The following is a 23,891-nucleotide window of genomic DNA, read 5'->3' as shown; positions in this document are numbered from 1 at the left end:
CATTCCAAAAAAGAACCAAAACCAATCCTGCTCAAAATTTCCAAAAATTTGAGGAAAAAAGGAACACTACCTAACTCAGTTTATGAAACTAATATTATTTTAATACCAAAGCTTGATAAAGATACTATAAGAAAAAACAACTACAGGCCAATCTCCCTAATGAACATAGATGCCAAAATTCTCAACTAAAAACTAGCAACTCGAATCCCACAACACATTAAAAGAATTATACTCCATGAAAAAAATGAGGTTTATACCAGGAATGCAAGGATGGTTCAACACAAGAAAATCAATTAATGTAATACAGCACATCAACAAATTGAAGGCGAAAATCACATGATAATTTCGATTCATGCTGAAAAAGCATTTGAAAAAATTTAGCATCCTTTTCTTATAAAAACACTCCAAAAGATAGGAATCAAAGGTAACTACTTCAATATGATAAAGGAAATATTTGAAAAACTGATAGCCAGCATCGTTTTCAATGGAGAGAGACTGAAAACTTTCCCCCTAAGATCAGGAATGCGACAAGGATGCCCACTGTCACCACTATTATTCAAAATTGTGCTAGAAGTTCTAGCTGCTGCAGCCAGGCAGGAAAAAAGAAATAAAAGGCATCCAAATTGGAAAAGAAGAAGTAAAACTTTCATTTATTTGCAGATGACATGATTCTATACCTGGAAGATCATGAAGAATCTACAGCAAAGTTACTTAAGCTGATGAACAAATTCGGCAAGGTGGCAGGATATAAAACTAATGTGCAAAAATCCATAATGTTTCTATACACAAGCAAAGACCTAACTGAGGAGTCATTTAAGGAAAAAAACCCATTCAAAATAGCAACTAAAAGAATCAAGTACCTAGGAATGAACTTTACTAGGAATGTAGTGGACTTCTACACAGAAAACTACATAACATTGCTAAAAGAAATCAAAGATCTAAATAGGTGGAAAGGGTAAGCCACCGTGGCTCCACAGGCAGAGTTCCCACCTGCCATGCCAGAGACCCAGGTTTAATTCCTGATGCCCGCCCATGCAAAAATAAATAAATAAATAAATAAATAGGTGGAAAGACATTCCCTGCTCATGAAGGTCAAATATAGTTAAGATGTCAATTCTGCCCAAATTAATCTACAGATCCAACACAGTAACAATCAAAATTCCAACAACCTACTTTGAAGACTTGGAAAAGTTAGTTGCCAAATTCATCTGGAAGGGAAAGAGGTCCAAAATAGCAAAAATCATCCTAAAAATGAAGAAGAAAGTGGGCGGTATAACACTCCCTGAGTTTAAAACCTATTATAAAGCCAGAGTGATCAAAACAGCATGCTACTGGCACAAAGATAGAAGCATTGACCAATGAAATCAAATTGAGAGTGCGGAAATAGACCACCAAATCTGTGGTCAACATTGACAAGGCCTTCAAATCCTCTGATCTGGGTCAAAATAGTTTTTTCAATAAATGGGCATGGAAGAACTGGATATCAATAGGCAAAAGAATGAATTAAGACCCTTAACTTACACCCTATACAAAAATGAACTCAAAGTAGATTAAATGCCTAAATATAAGAACTAGCACCATAAAACTTCTAGAAGACAATGTAGGGAAACATCTTCAAGACCTAGTTATAGGAGGTAGCTTCCTAAACTTTACACCCAAAACACAAGCAACAAAAGAAAAAATACATAAATGGAAACTCCTCAAAATCAAATACTTCTGCACCTCAAAAGACTGTGTGAAAAAGATGAAGAGGAGGCGAAGTCAATGGAGGGAAATATTTGGACATCACATATCAGACAAAGGTTTGGTATCCTATATACACAAAGAAAACATACAACTCAACCATAAAAGAACAAACAACCCAATTATAAAATGGGCTAAAGATATGAATAGGCATTTTCTGAAGAACAAATACAGATGACTCAAAAGCACATGAAGAAATGTTCATTTTCATTGGCCATAAGGGAAATGCAGATCAAGACTACAATGAGATACCACCTCAAACCTATAAGAATGGCTGCTATTAAACGAATAGGAAACCATAAATATTGGAAAGGATGTGGAGAAATTGGGACACTTATGCACTGCTAGTGGGAATGTATAATGGTGCAAGCACAATTCAAGACTGTTCAGTGGTACCTTAGGAAACTACATATTGAGTTGTCCTATTACCTAGCAATAGCACTACTTGGTATATACCCAGAAGAGCGGAAAACAATGACACAAACAGACATTTGCACACCAGCGTTCATATAGCATTATTCACAATTGCCAAAATATGAAAACAAACCAAACACCCATCAGCAAATGAGTGGATTAACAAATGTGGTACATACATATGATGAACTATTATGCAGCAGTAAGACCAAATGACATCCAGAAGCACATGACAGGATGGATGAACCATAAGGACATAATGCTGAGAGAAGTAATTCAGTCTCAAAAGGATAGATACTGAATGATACCACTTTTATGACCATGGTAAAGGTAAAATCAGAGGCTTATAATAGAGAATATGGGGGACTTGGAGAGATGGGTGACCGGTTAGCTAACGAGGTTGAACTCCAACGTAAGGGAATAGATAAAAGTGAAGGCTCAATTTTCTACTGAGTCTATAAGGAATATTACCATATTGAAATGAACAAGATTGAAAGGGGATGTATAGACCTACATGTCCCCCTGATTAACATTAGATATAAATTAGTTCTTGCAAGAACTACTTCAAAGGTATGAGTCGTGTACAGAGTGCTTAAGTCCAGGACACAGGGGGAAAATTGTTGCTGCATGCTATGGGCTATGTTTAACAGAAAAACATGAGCAGCACCACAGCAACAGCAGAGGTAAATAATGGGGGGAGGGACAAGAATTAAGAGGAGGTTTAATGTCCTATTTGGTGAGGGTGGTTTTATTGGTTTTCTTTCTCTTGGGAACAATGAAATTATCTAAGATGACAGTGTTGATGAACTGTGGACTCTGGGCACTATACATGGTCCCTGATGAAAGCAGGTGGCTGAAGGATGCACTGACGGAGAAATAGATTGGTGAATGATGGTGTATACTTATAAATGAGTGTTGTGCTACTACAAAAAAGAATAAAGTCCTGAGGCAAGCAATAATGTGAATTAATATGTGGGACATTTGGGGAGGCAAAATAAGCCAGAAACAAAAGAACAACAATGGTATGGTCTCATTTAGAAAATGCTTACCAGAAAACAGGGGCCTAAATTGTAAGCTTTTATAGCAGACACATTTAGTCTGGAGTGGTAATTATTATTGTGGATTTCGAGAGACTGATATATATAACCTGATATTTAGAGATGAGATCAAAGCTGACCAGGTTGGGGTTAAAGTAATTCAAAACACAGGGATAAGGAAGACAATGTCTATATTTTAGAACCACACATACTCTTTGAGACCAAAGGAAGAAAGCTTTATTTGGTCTGGAACCAAAATTTTCTGTAGCACATAATCTAACTCAACCTATATGTATAGCCCATTTGAACAACGGGAGCTCAGAATAAGAAAGAGTTCCCTTAATCCTGTAGAGCTCAGTGTAATGCCTGGATCATCCTAGAGTATATTATGCAGATAATTAAAATGTATTGGCAGTGTCCCTTGAGGGTTGGGAGAAAATATATGGAACTATTAAATTTCACCATCAAGAAATCCCCTGAGGGGCGGGCCACGGTGGCTCAGCAGGCAGAGTTCTTGCCTGCCATGCTGGAGACCCGGATTCTATTCCCAGGGCCTGCCCATGCAAAAAAAAAAAAATCCCCTGATGCTATCATACATTAGGGACATCAAGGTCAAGCCCTTGATCTTGAGGCTTATTCTTGTGAAGCTTATGTAGGTAGCAGAGAAGGTTAGCCTACCTATAGGTATGCCCAAGAGTTACTTCTGGAGGACCTCCTTTGTTGCTCTGATGTGGCCTCACTCTCTCTGAGCCCAACTCTGCACGTGAATTTATTGCCCTACCCACTACCTGGGACATGACATCCAGGGGAGAAAGTCTCTTTGGTGATGCGGGAGATGACTCCCAGGGATGAATCCAGCCCTGGCACTATGAGATCAACAATTTTATCCTGACCAAAAGGGGGAAAATAAATGTATCTAATAAAGTATCAATGCCAGAAAGAGTTCAAATAGGGTGAGGGTTTACTCTGGAGGTTGCTCTTATACAAGCTTCAGTTAGAATTGTTAGGTATCATAACCTGCCAAACCCCAACCAGGACCAATCCTAAGGAACACCTAAGGCAATATATAAGATTCCACAGGGGTTCCATTCACTAGTGTAACTTTCCAGAAACCTACAACCTCCAGATGGGTCACTGGAGGATTTTCAGATAAATCCTGAAACCCATACGATCTAGCCCCTGTAGAACGTCAGATAGTTCCATCTCCCTACCCCATATTAGTGACAGGTTCTTCCAACGTGAAAAAGTTAGAATGGCCACAGCCCAAACACCCCTAAAGAGAGGCATACCAACCTCAACTAATTGTGGTTCTGTGCTTTGAAATATATAGCTTTTTTTTGTATATATGTTATTGCTCACAAGAAAAGAAGGAAAAAAGTCAATTGTGAAAATAAAAAAAAGTATTTTTGCCCTCTAGCCTCCTATATTCTGGAGCAGCTAGAAGGAAAAATGTGAGAGGACTGTATGGTAACCCATGACAAACTCTGAGATTTGTCCTGTAATCACTTGTTGAAGAGTGCTTTGAAACTATTGCTTTTTCCTTCTTTGCTTTGTATATACGTTATACTACACAATAAAAAAGTAAAAAAAAAAAAAAAAGAAGACAGGCATAGCAAGTTCAAAGATGGTGGAATTATACAGGAAAGATAAGATTTAACAAATGAATATGACTGCTGGATCATTAAATTGATATTTCTTTTAATCTCCAGAATCTTAGAACAACTAGAAGTAAAAACCTAAAATTGTGGAATTGTTCTCCATGTCAACCTCTGAAATATATTCTATGACTAATCATGGTGCTATGTTTAAAAATATAGCTTTTTTGTATATATGTTATTCTTCTCAAAAAAAGAAAGAAAGTCAAATGTAGTGATAAAAAAGAAATATTTAAGCCTGCTTGCCTCCTATATTCTGAAACTGCTAGAAGGAAAAATCTGAGAGGGTCATATTCCAGCCCATCACAAACTCTGGGATCTGTCCTGTAACTAGTTGTTGAAGAGAGCTTTGAAAACTATGGCTTTTCTCTTTCTTTGCTTAGTATATATATTATACTATACAATAAAAATGTTAAAAATTAATTAATCAATTAATTAATTAATTTTAAAAAGGCACCATCGCCACGCTACAGCACCTTGAACCTTGCAAACAGTGACTCATGATTTTCGCTTGCTCCTTTCTCTGGGCATGTCCAAACTGTAGACACCAGAAATCTCAAACAAGACTCCACTCAACACTGAGGATACGAAAGGAAATGATTCCACAGAGCCATGATACTGGCTTGTCTACATTTTGTATCATTAGCTTCTATCCTTATACCAGGGATTGTCAGATACTCGTCTAGTGCCCCGCACCCACCACCCCCCAGTGGGCTGGGGGCAAAGATCACCTTCACATGCACAGACCATAAAAAGTTAGGTGTGTAATGAAGAGCTGTCCCACATGCAATGGCAACAAAAAACATTTTTTTAATTAAAAAAACTGGATAAGTGTGCAAATTTACATAGGTAAAACTTTAAAACCCTCCTGAAATTTACAAAAGTGGATTGGAACAAATGGAATGATATAGAATTTTCTTGGAAATGAAGACTAATTCAAAAGCTGTCTTACAAAGTTAATTTGTACATTTCACACACCCTGATATAAATATGAACAACTTCTTTTTTCACAAGTTACACAAATTGATGGTAAACTTTATGTGAGAAATAACTAAATAAGAATAATCAGGAAATCCATGTAAAAGAAAAGCAAATTGAAGAGTGGGAAATTAAAATTAAAATATTTGATAAATTCCCTGTCATTAAGACTGTGACACTGGTTTATGAATAGGCAGACCAATGAGACAGAATAGCAGTTCAGACACAGAGCCGCATGTACAGCAAAACTGGTCCTCACTTCATCCCTTTAACTCATCCCTAGATGTCCTGCCATGATGTGAAAAGCATTAAATGAAAAAAGTTTCCTAATATAATAGTGCATTTATACTGACATGATTCTCAGACCACCTTAACAGTCAGAAAAACGTGTCAACGGAGTTATGAAAGCCACTTTATGCAAGTAATGAAAAAAATTAAAAGAAAACAAATGAAATCTCCCATAAATCTTAATGAACTGAAGGTTCACTGAACTCTCTAAAGTAGGAAGGATCATCCTGACAATTGATGTGTTTCGTGGACAAGGAGCATGAAGGAATCTCAAAAGCTCCTATTTTCCTGAAGTGTAATAACTTCCCAGAACATCCAACTGATTCAAGATTTTCTTACCTTTCACTATTTGGTAATATTGCATATACAGTAGACAAATTAGCTGTAATACCTCTTTTTCCCATAATCTCTTTTGTGATGTCTCTCTCTTATCTTAATCATCCCTGCCAGAGGTTTGTCTTCTCAACCAGTTTAGAGTTCTGTAGATCATCTCCATTTTTCTTTTGTTAACTTATCAAAGATAGGATTATTCTAATATATACATTGAATGACAAATTTCAATGTGTTTATAAGTGGTGCTTTCATTACTGGGCACTTCTAAACATTCAGCCATTTCCTGCTTTCAACCTGGAATTGTGGGGAATGTCTCTTTTTGCCAGTTTCTACGTGAAGCATTTGGTGGGGGCACTTTTGTCAATATAAAACTTCTTTACTGCATTGAAATTATAGGATTCTGTATGAAATAAAGTATTTAATTCTGTTGAGACTTATTTTATGGCCTAATTCTTTGAAAGAGAGAAGGAAAGAGGGCTATTAGGAGGGAAGGTGGGTGGGAGGGAAGGAAGAAAATAAGCAGGTGGGTAGGTTGGTAGATGATACAGTTTTTATTGGTATTAGGCAAGTACTCTATAGCCTAATTTATTTACAGTTGTTTTTTGAGGTTCCCCACAACATAAAATCTGTCGTTTTAAGGTGTACAGTTTAATGGGTTTTAGTATATTCACAATGTTTTGCAAACCAACAATCCTATTTCATTCCAGAAAATTTCCATCACCCCAAAAAAGAAACCCAATAACTGTTAGCAGTCATTCCCAATTCCCTATTCTCCCCTCCCCCCAACCCCTAGCAAATTCTAATCTACTTTCTCTCTCTATGGATTTGCCACCCTGTATACTTCATACGAATGGAATCACACTATACAATTTCAATGTCTGGTCATTCACTTAGGCTAATGGTTTGAAGGTTCATCCATGTTATAGCATATATCAGAACTTCATTCACATGTAAGAATAAATGATATTCCATCGTATGGATAGACTACATTTTGTTTACCCATTTTATCAGATGAAGGACATTGGACTATTTTCACTTTTAGATTAGCATAAAAACTGTGCTGTTATACGTGTAACCTGGTATTTAGAGATAAGAACGAAGCTGATCATCCTAGAATATCTTAAGCAGATAATCAAAAGTATTGGCAGACTCCCTTGATGGATGGAAAAAATATATACGGAACTATTAAACTTTACCACTGGGGAAACCCCTAATATTGTATCAAATATTAGGGACACCTAAATCAATAGGCCAAGCCCTTGATCTTAAGGCTTACGCTTGTGAAGCTTATGCATATAGTGGAGAAGCTTAGCCTACCTATAGAAATGCCTAAGAGTTATCTCTGGAGGGCCTCTTATGTTGCTGAGATGTGGCCTCACCCTCTCCAGGCCCAACTCTGCAAGTGAAATCATAGCCCTCCTCCCTACGTAGGACATGACATCCAGGGGTGAAAGTCTCCCTGGCGATGTGGGAGATGAACCCAGGGATGAGTCTGGCCCTAGAACCATCGGACAATACCATCTGGAACAAAAGGGGGAAAAGAAGTTTAACTCACAAAGTATCAGTGGCTGAGATAGTTCAAATAGAGGGGAGAGGCTACTCTGGAGGTCACTCTTACACAAGCCTCAGTTAGACATTGCTACCTATCATAACTTGCCCACCCCCAACCAAAACCATTCCAGCCAATCTTAAAGAATGCCTTGGGCAATATATAAGGTTCTACAAAGGTTCCATGCACTGGAGTAAGTTTCCAGAAACCTACAACCTCAGGTAAGTCCTGAAACCGAGAGGGCGCAGCCTCTCCAGAACATCAGCTAGTTCTACCTCCCTACCCCATATTATTGAGAGTCCCTTCAACATGAAAAATTAGAATGGCCCATTGCCCAATTACCCCTAAAGAGTGGGATAGAAAGATCAGAGGTGATGGTGGAGTTCTACAGAGAAGGTAGGTTATAACAAACGAATATGACTGTTGAATCATTAAATTCAATATGTCTTTTGTTCTCCAGTATCTTAGAGCAGCCAGAAGTAAAAATCTAAAATGGTGGAATTGTAACCTGTTCTGAAATCTGTTCTATAACTAGTTGTTCTGCTGTGCTTTGAAAATTATTGCTTTTTTATATATATGTTATTTTTCACAAAATAGAAAAAAAGTCAATTGTGATGATAAAAAATTATTTATTCCTTCTAGCCTCTTACGTTCTGTTTCCGCAAGAAGGAAAAATCTGAGATGATGGTATGGCAGCCCATGACAAATTCTGGGATCTGTCCTGTAACTACTTGTTGAAGAGTGATTTGAAAACTATTGCTTTTTTCTTTGCTTTGTATACGTTATATTATACAATAAAAAGTGTGCCGTGAACATTTGTGTATGAGTTTTATGTGAATATACATTTTCAATTTTCTTGTGCATATATACAGCTAGGAAGGTACTGCTATCAGGTTAAATGGTAACTCTATGTTTAACTTTTTGAGGAACTGCCAAACTGATTTCCCCAGCAGCTGCACTGTTCTACACTCCACCCAGTAATGTAAGAAGGTCCAATTCCTCCACATCCTTGTCTAGAATTCTTGTTTGTTTTTTATTATGGCTTCCTGAGGGGGAGAAGCAGTACCTCATTTTGGTTTTGATTTGCATTTCCATATAGACAAAGGACGTTAAGGTAATTTGCACGTTCTTATTGCTCTCTCCTTTGGAGAAATGTCTATTTATATCCTTTTCCTTTGCCTATGTTTAACTGGATGACTTTTCTTTTTATTGTTGAGTTGTAGTAGTTCTTTATATATCCTCAATACCAGAACCTTATCAGATATATGACTTGCAAATATTTCTCCCATATAGTGCATCGTCTTTTCACTTTTGATGGTGTCCTTTGACTCACAGAAAAATTAAATTTTTATGAAGCCTGTCTTATCTACTTTTTCTTTGGGTCTTGTGCTTTTGGTGTCATATAAAATAGTTGTACATATGTTTCCTCCTAAGAATAAGTTTAGTTCTTATATTTAGATCTCTGAATCATTTTGAATTAATTTTTACATGGAGCTATGTATGAGTCCAACTTCATTTAATTTGCATGTGGATATACTGTTGACCAAGTGCAGTGGCTTTTTTACATTTATCTGTGTGTCTGTGAGTTTCTGAAAGTAGCGTTCTAGAACCCCAACATGAGGGTGGGTTGTCTGTTTTCCTTGTGATCCTACTCATTTTTACTTCTAAACTGCAGGCTCTGTTGTTCGGTGTTGACAACCTGTGGTCAGTTTTGTTGCCTTGGAGGACCCTCCTTTCCGTCAGGAGGAAATATGTTTCTCACTTGCAGTGGTTCTTAAGTAAATTCTGTTTCTTAAATGTCATCACTATAATGATGCCAACTCTATTTTGACTAGCATTTGCTGGTATAACTTCTCGATATTTTATTTTGAAATATGTGTCTCTTGTAAACATCAAATGGTTGGATTGTTTGAAATTCCATTCTGAAAATCTCTATGTGATAAAATGTGAGCTTCAGGGTTTTGTATTTACTGTGACTGCTGATATATTTGGACCTATTCACACTATCATATTGTTGCTTGCTTTTATTCAGTATTTTTTCTTAATTTTTATTCCTTTATTTTGTGTTGATTACACTTTCCTTGTTCCCTGTTTGTAAGTATATAATGTGTTAGGTACTTGTGATAAAAAGGCCAACTATAAATGGTATAAAGGAACTGGAGTTTATTTGGACTCAAGCAGCTCCTGGTTTTGGTTCAGCCATTTGATGATATCAGGGTGAGAGCGTGGTTGCGATTCTCTAGGCCTTGGTCCCATGCCGGTCACCTCAAGAGCACAGGATGGCTGCTACACTCTAGACATCATGGCCTTGTTCCAGGCAGGGAGAGAGATGGGGAAAGGGCCAAAGACTCCATTGTCTTGGGATGAATCAAGTCCTTCCTCTTTAAAAGAAAATATTTCCCAGGATTTCCATGTATCTCCACTTCTATATCAGTAGCCAGAAGTAGGGGAAAAAAAAAAAAAAAGAAGGATGCTACCCTTGATCAACCACTGGAATGTGGGTAAGGAGAGGTGTTTTGGGGTGGAGCTAAAATGCCTAAGTGGTGTCTACCATATGTAATTTGATTTGGTTTTGTTCTGATAGTTTCTATTTTCATTGTTTTAATGGTTGCCAAGAATTTTTTCCATATCCTCTTTCATTTTATCAAAAAAAATTAGAAAATGACAGTTAATAAAGGGCACAAACAAAGAAACAGGGATACACTAGTGGAAAGCATAGATAGTATCAAATAAAAATACTACTGGCTTCCTTAATTGGGTAAGTGCACAAAATATAACAGGTAGAAGATCTGTTTTCAACAAATAAAAAAAGCTGTGGTGTGTGTGTGTGTGTGTGTGTGTGTGTGTTTATTGTCAGCCTTTTATGTTTCTTTCAGGGGAAGACACAGGATATTTAGTCTGCAGATGCCATGGAATGGGCAGAGTCAGCTATTTACTTAGACCAGTGGCTCACAACTTTGCAGAACATTGGAATCATTGGAGAGTTTTTAACAAATCTGATTCCTGAGTCCCAACTTCATAGATTCCTGTCCTGGGATCAGAATTATCCTGGGATCTGGGGCGGGTTGGGGGAAGCTGTCTTGTTTTAAGTCTCCATAAGTCAAATATTTACACACCCATGAAAACAGTGTGTGAAGTAAAGCTGTCATACACAAGAAGTTGTATCTAAAGCAAACAGCTGTTGAAACTGGAATTAACACAAGCCAGCAACAGGTTTCACAATTTTAAAAACTGATTTTTTAAATACTACACGGCACAAAGCTACATTGTATAAAGGACTGCTACTTATGAAGGAAAAAGTCTGTAGGGCTTTCAACAAAAATGATTTAGCAGAAAAGCAAATGAAAACAATGTAATCAGGGTGGGCCATGGTGGCTCAGCAGGTAGAGTTCTTCCCTGCCATGCCTGAGACCCGGCATGAGTCCTGGTGCCTGTCCGTGCAAAAAAAAAATACACCATAAGCAGCCCATGCAAAAAAAAAAAAAAAAACACCATAAGCAGATCAAGGAGGTTACAGTGAGACATCAGAGTTATGTTTTCTCATATCTGTGCTTGAAAGCCTATATATGCAAAATGGCCTAAAATTTTAGGACATTTGTAACAATTCTTAGTTTTTTTCACCCATTTTAAGTTGACTGCTACTTTTCACCCCCTACCCTGTAATTTGTCATGATCCAGTAGAGAGACAGCTGCTTTAAGAATTGACTGTTTTACTTTTTTTTCTTTGGCAAGACTGTGTTGGAGTCTGGATATTTATGCTCCCATGCATCCAATGCCAGTGTCCACTGTGTTCAAGGAACTTAGCCATAGTCTTGGTGAAACCAGCCTCCCGCTGCTGCTTTGTTCTTCCACTGATAAGTGTAGCTTCTTCAGCGTGCATTTGTCATGGAACCTTTTGGGCCTGGAGGACAGTAGCCAAATAACATCAGATCCATCCCTGTAGAATGTTTTCTATTGGCCATAAGAAAGATGCTTCTCTCCGTATATGAAGTATAAATGGTGATGATTCCCATTACCACAAAGAGGATATGATACACAAAGCCACATTGGGTCTGGACTCTGGAAAGGGCTGTAGATAGTCCCAAATCACAGCCACAGTGGCAAAAAGGAAACAGGAGATCGTTCTAATGGTGAGGAGCTCAGCAATTAAACCAATATTCTCTGCATACTTGTACATTTCCAAAAGAACAATTTTGGCAGAATCATCCAAAGATTTTTTCACAGCTCATCCATTCTACTCGTCAATTGTCATAAGCTACTCATTAGTCCTCCACTTAACCCACAAGCCACTGCAGCTACTGCCTGTCCCACTGCTGATGCCACAGCAGTTCCAGCCCTGCCTGCACCACCACCACCACCTCTCCTCCTGTTCAGCCTCTGAGCTCATCTTGTCCATCTCTGCTCTACCAATAAATTTTGAAAATACAAACATTTTTTTCCAAAGAATTCATCAGAATTTTATTTTCTGCTTGAAGGTGAGATGATCTTAACATGATTTACCTTTCCTCTGAAAGACTTTCATCCAAAGTCCATGTCCCATGTTGTGATCTAATTTCGGATGCAGGAATGCACTATGTGAAATTGCATCCATATGCAAGATGCATGCCATTTTGTTGAGCATAATGGAAGAACCAGCTTTGGAGAGCTGTATTGAAAATCCTGGAATCCTGGTGTTAGTATATGTGTACAGAGTCTATGCCAATGAGGGAACGTGTTGGCTGTAGTGATTACACTACAACAGTCCTGTGATGTGGATCACCTTTTTCTGACTGCACTTATAAAGGTGCATTATCTCTGGACTTGGGGCTTTGTGTCTGATTCTTTGGACGTAGAAGAGTTTATGTGAGCAACCTAATAATATTTAGTAAATGCCCTTTGTTTCAGCTTACTAGGAATGGCTTCTGTTTTCTGCAACAAAAACCCTTGACTAAAATATATATTTTGGGTAGCACATTATCTAATTTAACTTGTATGGTCAGTTGATTCAAACACCATAATTACATGGAAAATTGAATAGACAGCGAGAGCTTGTTGGTTTGTACAGTTTAATGTGATGCCCTGTTACATTCCAGAGTAAATTGGGCAGGGAATAAAAAAGTACTTGCAAAGTCCCCTTGGGGGACTGGGAAGAAAAGGGCTAATATTAGACTTTCCCATCTGGGGACAAACAACTCAATAGGCTGAGTCCTTGATCTTGGGGTTTGCCCCTGTGAAACTTTTTCCTGTAATGGCAAAACTAAGCCTACCTATAATTATGCCTAAGAGTCGCCCCCAGAGAACCTCTTTTGTTACTCAAATGTGGCTTCACATTTGGGTAGATGAACTCACTGCTCTCCCTCCCACCTATGTGGACATGACTCCCAGGGGTGTAAATCTTCCCGGCAACACCTTGGATGAACCAGGACCTGGCATGATGGGATTGAAAAAGTCTTTTTGACCAAAAGTGGGAAGAGAGAAATGAGACCAAACAAAGTTTCGATGGAAGGGAGATGTCAAACAGAGTCAAGAGGTTATGCCGGAGATTATTCTCACCTATTATATAGATATTCCTTTTCAGTTTATGGTGTATTGGAGTGGCTGGAGGGAGGTACCTGAAACTGTTGATTTGTACCAGTAGCCTTGATTCTTGAAGAACTTGTATAATTATTTAGCTTTTACAATGTGACTGTGTGATTCTGAAACCCTTGTGGTTGATGCTGCCTTTATCCAGGGTATGGACAGATGAGTAAATAATGACACCCTCGCCGCCACTCCCTCACTGCCGGCTGGCGGCCCCTTGCATGGCTCAGTCCCTCCCGCTCCGGTGCACCGCAGCTGCGGGGACTTTCACGTGCCCTCCCTCGGAAAGAATCGTGTGTTCATGGACCGCGTGTTCCGGAGGCGCGGGGTGCCGCCTCTACAGCCACACATGTGAGTCTGCGAGAAGGGGAGGCCGGGACACCGACCAGGACCCCCAGCTCAGGGTCAGGGCTCCCACCCGGCGGCCCTGGCCTCATCCGCCAAATCCATGGCCCCCGACCCGGTCTCCAAGCCATGACCATCACCCAGCCGATCTCCGTCCGGACCCCTACCTCGGACCCGAGTCCCCACCGTCCACCCTACAGCCCCCCGGCCCCGATGCTGACTCGGACCTTGTCCGCCTGACCCTCGCTCAGGACCCAAACCACTACCCCAGCCAGGACTCATGACCCCGGCCCGCCGCTGCGCTGTGCGGCCTCCCGGCGCCCTTAGCTCGCTGGAGCCAGAGCCCGGGCAGCTGCGCGGGGCCCAGGTTTGTGGCCAGGGCACCTCCCGCCATCCTCTGCTCGCATAGTTTGCACAGATTTTTCAGAACCAGCACGTGGTCGTACCCAACAGAAATGTTAAACGTACTTCATTGGAACAGTTTACCCAAGACAAAATCTATGTCTTGTTCATTGATAAAATTTTCACTTTTGCTTGTTCACATTAAAATAGTGAAATTTTTCACAACAGTAGTTTTTTAAAGCTCCTTTCTCCTTATACTATTTTAGGTAGCCTGAAAATGGAAAACCATTCAAAGAATGGCTTTTAAATCTGTGCTTTGAACCTTAAACTTTTGGGAAATGGAATAATTTTGAACACCACTTTAGAAATGTCAGTTAATGATTTGGAAACTATTATTAAGTTATGTAGTGCATTGAGTGAGCCCATAAGAAATTGTCAATACCACTACAAAGCAATTCAGTTTAATTCTATATTTTCATCTAGTTAAAATTTACTCTGCTCAAAAACAAACAGAAATTTGCTCTCTAGGTAACGCTAATTATTTCTAAGGGGCTCATTTCTAGACCACTGCAAATACAGACTTTGTACAGCAACTAGGATTTTATCTGCTTACACTTGTTGGAAATGCTGGGAAAAGCCATTGCCATTCTTAATTCCTTGGGTTTTTATAACCAGTGGTATTGCTTAGATAGCCTGGAGAGATGCACTGATTACTCTTTAAACCTTGGTAACAAGCATTTTAAGGAGTGTTACTTTTAAGCCAAAATGCTGTTTATGGGTACTTATACTGTGGACTGTGTGGAATAGATGGGATTCTGTTGTAGTTTGCTAGCTGCTAGAATGCAATATACCAAAAACAGAATAGTTTTTAAAAAGGGGAACTTAATAAGTTGCAAGTTACAGCTCTAAGGCCATGAAAAAGTCCCAATTAAAGCAAGTCCATAAAAAATGTCCAATCTAAGGCATCAGGAAACAATACTTTGGTTCAAGAAAGCCGATGAGGTTCAGGGTTTGTCTCTCAAGAGGAAAGGCACATGGCAAACATGGCGATATGTGCTAGCTTCCATTCCAGGCCTCTTGCTCAATGAAGCTACCCTGGGACTACATTCCTTCCTCATGTCCAAAGGTTTCTGATGACGTGCGCCCTCTGCTTCATGGTTTTCTGCTTCTCTTTTTCTCCCGTCATTCTCTCGTCAGTCTCTGCTCTCAGAATCTCCAGCGTTTTCCAAAATGCTAATCAAGTAATTAAAACCCACCTGGAATGGATGGAGACACATCTCCTCTACTCAAGTTTAATATCCACAATTGATTGAGTCACATCTCCGTAGAGATATACCAGTCAAGTTTCCAAACTATAGTACTGAAAGGGGAGTAGAAGAAACAGCTGCCTTTGCAACTGAGATTAGGATTAAAACATGGCTCTTCTAGGGTACAGAAATCCTTTCAAATGAGCACAGGCCAGATGCCTGCCTTAAAGGTGGCAGTTAGCTGTTTCCCGATAACTTATACTGTGGACTGTGTAGAATAGATGGGAAATGATATATTTACTCTGCAGGTTTTAAATTTTTTCCATAAAATAATTCTTATCATCCAGCCAAAACCATTTGTGTTGAATGGAATAATACACACACGGACTTCTTATACTTAAAATAAGTTAATCTTTGGACAAGGGGAGCAGAACTCAGACTGGTTTTGAGAGGCAGAGTCAGGTTTGCAATGGAGATGAGTGGGGTCCCTCACTTCCCAGCTGTGTGCCTGCTGGTGAGAGCCCTGGGTGGCTGTGGCCAAACCAGTCAAGGCTTCAAGGGCCAGGAGCCTCTGCCAGGCTCACAGTGTGGGATTTGGCTTTTTGTGGCATGAAATAAGTGGATCGTCTCCCCCGTTTTTTTACAGCATCATTTTTAAGTGCAAGGTGTAGGGTAGTGACAGATACAGGTTAACTGAATAAATATTGTGAAAGGGAAGATGGACCCCTGCCAGTGATCCTCACAATCCGAACAGCAGTAAAAATTGCAGGAAAATGACACTGGATTCATCACACCCAGATCAAAAAGGCTATCTCAGACCAGCTACAGGAAAAATGGACCATCCAGTGAACGCCAGATCCATTAACAATAAGACTTTCCCAGGACCCCTCTGTCTCTTCCTAATCTTCTTGCCGTGTGCCTTAGAAAACCCCCACAAATTGCTGAACAGCATATATCAAAAAAAGAATACAAACAGTAAAATTACTGGTCTTGCGAACCCACTATCAACACATCCTCACACAAGAACAGGATCCAGAAACAATGATTTGATTCTCTCCTTAAAACCAGTGGGGAATGTAAAGGATCAGGAGCCTGACCCCAGCCGGGGTGGAAAGTCCCCTCCCAGGCCCATAAACACCCGGTAAGAGGGAACAGGGTGTGGGGATTACGCAAATATGTTTTTGCAAAAGCTAATGGCATTTTTCACTTCTGTAGATAAGCTTGTTTGCTTACAGCTGCAAAACCAGGATGTGGTTCTGTGAAGACTACCGCTCCTCTTCTGCTTCTGCGGATAAGTTTGAGGTTTTAGCCTTCATAAGCCCAACTTGCAAGCCCCACAGGGCTGCTCTCTGAATCTTCCTTCTTGGGGTTTCTGAGGCAGTCGCCGGCCGGCTAATGAAAACTCCAAATTGGTTTGCAGTTTTGAATTTGTGGTCACTCTTTCAGTGTGCCCCACAATAGTCCTTGTTCCGCTTTTTAGCTGCCAGAATGCAATATACCAGAAATGGAATGGCTTTTAAAAGGGGCATTTAATAAGTTACAAGTTTACAGTTCTATAGCTATGAAAATGTCCTAATTAAAGCAAGTCTGTAAAAATGTCCAAATTAAGGCACCAAGAGGTTACCTTTATTCAAGAAAGGCTGAAGAAGCTCAGGATTTCTCTCTTAACTGAAAAGGCACATGGGGACATCCACTAGTTTCCTCTCCAGGCCTCTTGCTTCATGAAGCTCCCCCAGAGTCATATTCCTTCTTCATCTCCAACGGCCTCTGGCGGGGTGGGTTCTCTGCTCCGTGGCTCTCTCATCATTCTGAAGCTTTTTCCAAAATGGATCCTCTTTTAAAGGATTCCAGTAAACGAATCAAGATACATGTGGAATGGGAGGAGTCACATCTCCCTCTATTCAAAAGTTAATACCCACAATTGGGCAAGTCACATCTCTGTGGAGATAATCTAATCAAACGTCCAATAGACAGTGATGAATAGGGTTTAAGAGAAATGGTTGCTTCTGCTAGAATGATTCAAAATAAAACATGATTTTTCTAGGGTACATAAATGCTTTCAAACCAGCACAGCCTTAATTGTGGAAATACTGTCCTAAAAACATTTGTCTTGCACTTAAGCACTGTGTTCAGTGTGACTTCACAAGCTCGTCAGTTAGAAATCAAATCTATAAGCTTAAAGGCATGTGTATATACAGCAATTATGCTCAATATGAAATATTACAAATGTTTGCTTCAGATTTGTCTATTGAATTGAAGATCACTGTGGAGTGCAAAAAAGAAAACCCATGGTTGGTCTCTTATTTAAACCACAGTGATTTTATTCAAATTGCAAGTATTAAAATGAATTTATGTTTCACTGTTCATATTAAAAATTTACAGAGATTTGGAGGAGTCCAAAAAATAATCAAATAAGGTCAAAAAATGAATAAATAACAGAAGGGGATAAGGCGTGAAAAAAATTAGGCAGATTGCAATAGTAGTGGTCAATGAGAAGGAGGAGTAAGGAGTGTGGGATGTATAGGATTTTATGTTTGTCTTTTATTTCTTTTCTCCAGCATGATGCAAATGTTCTAAAAGGGATCATGGTGATGAATACATAACTACGTGATGATATTGTAAGCCATTGATTGTATACTTTGTATGGACTGTATATGTGTGAAGATAGATCAATAAAAATAGCTTAAAAAAGAAAAGCTGGACCTCTATTTGGTTTGATAATGCTGCCAGAATGAAGTATATGAGAAATGAAATGGCTTTTTAAAGGGGAATTCATTAAGTTACAAATTTACACCTATAAGTCCATAAAAATGTCCAAACTAACACATTCATAGAAAGATACCTTGTCTGTCACATGGGAAGTCATGTGGCTGGTGTCAGCTGTCCTTATTCCTGGTAACATTGCTTCCAGCTTCTGAAGCCAGTGGTTTCCATTCTAAGCATCTGTAGGCCTTCACTTAACTCCACTGGGACACGAGTATAGGCTCTGTCTTGCCTAGCATCTCATGGGAAGGCACATGACAATATCTACTAGCCTCTGCATCTGCAAATGTTTGTGTCTGCATCTACATCTCCGTCAGAATTCCAGGCATCTCCAAATGTCTGCATCTCTGTTGGTTCTGAAGCAACTGTTCTTCAATTGTCTGCATCTGAAGTTTCTACAAAATGTTTCCCCTCTTAAAGGATGCTAGTACTAATCAAGACCCCCTTGAATGGGCAGAGTCAAATCACCGTCTCATCAAAAGGTCACACTCGCAGTTGGTGTTTCACATCTCCGTAGAAACAATTCAATCAAAGTCTCCACCCTAAACAATAGGTCTGCACCCGCAAAATCTTGTGGATTAGGAAGGAAAAGATGGTTTTCAGGGGTATATAAAATTTCAAACCAGCACAACTAATGTGGTGATCATTTCCTAAAGAGTTGCAGTAATTACTGGTTCATTAAAGAAACAGCAATCTGAAATAGGTGATCTGGATTGTTTGGACAAACAGCAGTGAAAATATGATTTCGACTAGAGAACAGAACAGTGATACTCCAGGACATACATGGGAATAATAGCTATGGAATTACCAGCTGTATATACGTGAAATGAAGTGTACATGGCCCTGAGCAAATCATTCTATAAGCCAGAAGGAAAGGAACGAGAGATTCCAAGGCTTCCAGGAATGTAGTTTGGCCTCTTCTAGCCGCACTGAAGAGCTTCAGGAAACTTCTTAAATACTTGGCATGAAGTTCAGACAGATGACTAAGAAGATTCTGTAAACATCTCTGCTGATTTAAAAGGATTATGCACCCTAGAAATGTCAGGTTTTAATCCTGATCTATCTAGTGGAGGCAACCTTTTCTTTCAATCCCTATTCAGTGCTTTAGGTTGGAAACTTGGTTAGATATCTCCATGGAGATGTGATTCACACAATGGTGGTATTAATCTCTGATCAGAGGGAGATGTGGCTCCACCCATTCCAGGTAAGGTCTTGATTAGTTTACTGGAATCCTTTAAAGAGCAAACCTTTTGGAAGAATTTGTAGAGCCCACACAGCCATAGATCTTTGGAGATATAAAGGTTAAAGTCCCAAGAGAGCTTCATGAAACAAGGAGCTTTGAGAGAAAGCAGATGCTGCCATGTTTGCCATGTACCTTTCCAGTTGAGAGAGAAACCCTGAAGGTCATTGTCCTTCTTGAGCCAAGACACCTTCCCTGGATTCCCATACCTTGTTTTAATTTAGATATTTTCACAGCTTTAGAACTGTAAACTTACAACTTAATAAATTTCCCCTTTGAAAGGCTATTCTGTTTCTGGTATATCACATTCTGGCAGCTAGCGAACTAGAACAGATTTCAATACCAGAGAAGTTGGGTGCTGATGTGGTTTGCAAACACCAAACATGTTGGAACAGTTGTTTAAATAGAAGAGTCCTGAGGAACATAATAAAGAAGGCCTAGAATACTTTGAAGAGACTTTTGGTAGAAATGTGGACTCTAAAGATACCTCTGACAACGCACTAGGGAAAAATGAGGGATGTTTCATTGCAAACTGGAAGGAAGATGATCCTTGTTTTAAAAAGGCAGATAATCTGGCAAAATTGACTAGTGGCTTTGGCTGGAAGGCAGATTTTAAAAGCCACAAACCTGGATACTTAGCTGAGATTTCAAAATTAAATGTAGAAAATGCAGCCTCGTTTCTCTTTCAATTTATAGTGAAATGTGGCAGGAAACAGGCAGGCTGATGACTGAACTCTTGAGGCTCATAGAAACCAGAAGTTGATGTTCTGGAAAATTCTGGGCTTCCAGGAAGGGAGACTCCATAGAATGGGCCCCACATAAAGGTTTGGCCAAAAGTGGAAGCAGTCAGCCATTTCAGAGAGCACAAAATTTGGAGATGGAGTTATCCAGGAAGGATTTGTGAAAACTCCATCTGTCTTGTTGGGCGTAATCTAAGCCTACAGCATAGAAAGCCAACAAGAATGCTATGGCATCCATATAAATGCAACCACTGCCAGTCTGGACTAAAAATCTCAGAAAAGGGATAAAGTGAAGGTAAAATAACTTCAGATGCAGAACTATAGAATCTGATGTCTCAAGCCAAGAGAACTTGGGCGAGGAGAGTGGACCCACTCAAGCACTTGGAGAGGGTGACCTTGTCTGGAAGGAAGAGTATGGACCTTCTACCTGGTTGCAGTGGAAAGTTGTGTTGGCTCAAGCCTTGGAGGGGGTGGAGCACATTCATTGGGGGTTGGGGTGAGCCTAGCTGCCACCAAATGGAGGGTTTGAGGGTGTGCCCTGGAGATGGCAGAGAGTCCAGGTGCAGCCCCGATGCTTGGAGAGGGTTGAGCAGAGAAAAAAGTGGTATCCATAATATACACCAAGGTTGCATTCAGAGAGAGGTGGGACCCTTGGAAAGGGTGGGACTGCAACTCTTTTAAGCCTTGAAGGTAAATGACTCTAAGACTTTGAAATCTAATGGAGCTTGCCCTGAAGGTTTTTGAAATTGCTTGGGTCCAGTGATGCCTATCTTCCTCCCAATTTCTCCCTATGGAAATGGAAATATGTATACTATGACTGTCCCTCCTTGTATGTTGGCAACAAGTAATGTGTTCTGAGTTCTGCAGGTCCAGAGCCAGAGGAGAGTTTTTCCTTTGGACAGACCATGCCTGTAGCTGACTTTGATGAGATTTTATACTGTTTCTGACTTTGTATTGCGTTTGTATTGTTATTGAAATGGTTTAATGTTTTCTGACATCGTGATGAAATGAATGTATGTTGTATGTGGGACAAACAGGTCTTTTTTAGGGTCCAGATGGTGGTATGTGCTAACTTTAAAATTTCATGTACCCTAGAAATGCCATGTTTTAATCTTGATCCATCTTGAGGAGTAAGGTTTTTATTTAAATTCCTACCTAGTACTGTAGGTTGGAAATGTGGTTAGATATTTCCAAGGAGCTGTGACTCACCCATTTATGGGTATTAACCTTTGATTATAGGGTGTGCTGGTTTCAAAGGATGTATGTTTCCTAGATAAGCCATGTTTTAATTCAAATCCCATTTCATAAAGGCAGAATAATCCCTATTCAATACGGTATGTTTGAAACTGTAATCAGGTCATCTCCCTGGAGATGTGATTTAATCATGAGTGGTTAAGCTGGATTAGGTGACAACATGTCTCCACACATTTGGGTGGGTCTTGATAAGTTTCTGGGAGTCCTATAAAAGAGGAAACATTTTGGAGAATGAAGGAGATTCAGAGAGAGCAGAGAATGCTGCAACACCATGAAGCCCATGAGCCAGTGACCTTTGGAGATAAAGAAGGAAAACACCTCCCGGACACTTCATGAAACTGGAAGCCAGGAGAGAAAGCTAGCAGATGACCCCGTGTTCGCCATGTGCCCTTCCAGGTGAGAGAGGAACACTAACTGTGTTCGCCATGTGCCTTCTCACATGAGGGAGAAACCCTGAACTTCATTGGCCTTCCTGAACCAAGGTTTCTTTCCCTGGATGGATGCCTTTGATTGGACATTTCTATAGGCTTGTTTTAAATGGAACATTTTCTTTGTCTTAGAACTGTAAACTAGCAACTTATTAACTTCCCCTTTTTAAGTCATTCCATTTCTGGTACATTGCATTCTGGCATCTGGCAAACTAGAACAGAGTGAGATAAGGAAACTGCCCCTAGGTAAGCTTCATGAAACAAGAAACCTGGAGAGAAAGCAGATGTTGCCATGTTTGCCATGTGCTTTTCTGGTTGAAAGGGAAACCCTGAGGGCGGGCCGCGGTGGCTCAGCGGGCAAGAGCGCTTGCCTGCCATGCCGGAGGACCCCGGTTCGATTCCCGGCCCCAGCCCATGTAAAAAACAAACAAACAAAATATAATAAAATAAGAAAATGTTTAAAAGATGTTTCCCTTTCTTCCTTCCTTCCTTCCTTCTCTGTCTTTAAAAAAAAAAAAAAGAAAGGGAAACCCTGAAAGTTATTGGCCTTCTTGAACCAAGGTATCTTTCCCTGGATGCCTTAGATTGGACATTTCTATAGCTTTACTTTAATTTGGACATTTTCACAGCTTTAGAACTATGAACTTGCAACTTAAAAAATTTCCCCTTTTAAAAACCGTTCTGCTTCTGTTGTATTGCATTCTGGCAGCTAGCGAACTAGAACACCATCTAAAAATGATGTCCTATTTCTTAGAGCCAGCAGAGCTGAAGGAGCCAAAAGTTAAATGCCTTTTCTGAACCATGGAGATTGTGAAATTACAATAGATTCTGAGTTCTTAGTCTTATCAGGAATATCATGTTTAACACATGGATTGAAAAGGATTAAACCCTTCAAATTGGAAAAGAGAATTTGAGTCTTTTTTGGAGTCACCAAAGACAACAGTTCCTCTTTCAACAACAAAGGTAAGTTCTTCTTTCCATCTAATAAGGCTCTCTGTGCCTTGACAGTGATTCTGTAATGAACTGACCTGAGGAAGTGAGGCAACCCTGGAAGGGATAGCACATTCTCCCATGCCCCACCTTAATTGCTCTCCATTGCTTCAGATTTGTAGTTACAGTCATATCCAAGTATAATTCACACAGCAAATTATAAAGTCAATCAAATTCCAGAGGAGAAGTTTATGCAAAAAAAAATTATAATATTTAATTTTATGTCACAAACAAATAAAGACAATATGTGTGAAAAAATATCTCTAAGAAGAGATCACTTGAGAATGCAAAGGGAGTAGCAGCCTGGGTTTTGTAAGGCATTGCAATGGACACAAGATGGAAATGGTAGCCATAGCTCTGAGTGGAAAATGACAGCATAGAAAGGCCAAGTTCCCCCCAAACTCTCAATTGTGTGTTAAAATCTCAACTTTTAAGCAGATTATTTAACTTGTGCAATGAAAAAGTTTTGAGAGAGATGTCCTCAATGTTCATCATGTAGTTGCATATGTCAGGATTCATTCCTTCTTACTGCTGAATGATATTCCATCATCAATATTTGGAGATGCAGGGCCCAGCAGACATTACCATGTACCTTCCTATGAAATGCTAAGCAAGACAAAACTCAGAGTTGTGTCCTGGAGGAGCTTAGTGTGTGCCCAAAGACATCAAGTGAGGAACCCCCAGAGGAAACAAAGATTGAAAACAAGAGATCCCAGGACCAAGGGCCCACCATATGTCAGCGACATGCTTTCCCAGCTGACAAAGATGTGGTGGGCACCATCAGCCTTTATTGAGTGAAGTTTTGCCCACCTCCTCCTTGTCTGCTTGTAAGTGATCATCCAAAAGAGAACAGTTGTCAACGGAGCCTTTGACAGTGCAGACATGGGAGTTAATAACTGTTCTAGTTTACTAGCTGCTGGGCTGCAATATACCAGAAACACAATGGCTTTTAAACAGGGGAATTTAATAAGTTGTTAGTTTACAAT

General features: G+C 39.7%; 1 pseudogene; it reads right to left on the bottom strand.

Annotated features, from left to right (window-relative positions):
- Positions 1–8,060: 8,060 nt before the first annotated feature.
- LOC143682187 (signal peptidase complex subunit 2 pseudogene) lies at positions 8,061–12,786 on the bottom strand (annotated as a pseudogene).
- Positions 12,787–23,891: the final 11,105 nt, after the last annotated feature.

The sequence above is a fragment of the Tamandua tetradactyla genome, chromosome 5, assembly GCF_023851605.1.
Source record: "Tamandua tetradactyla isolate mTamTet1 chromosome 5, mTamTet1.pri, whole genome shotgun sequence".
NCBI lineage: Eukaryota > Metazoa > Chordata > Mammalia > Pilosa > Myrmecophagidae > Tamandua > Tamandua tetradactyla.
This window is presented reverse-complemented; position numbering and strand designations above follow the sequence as displayed.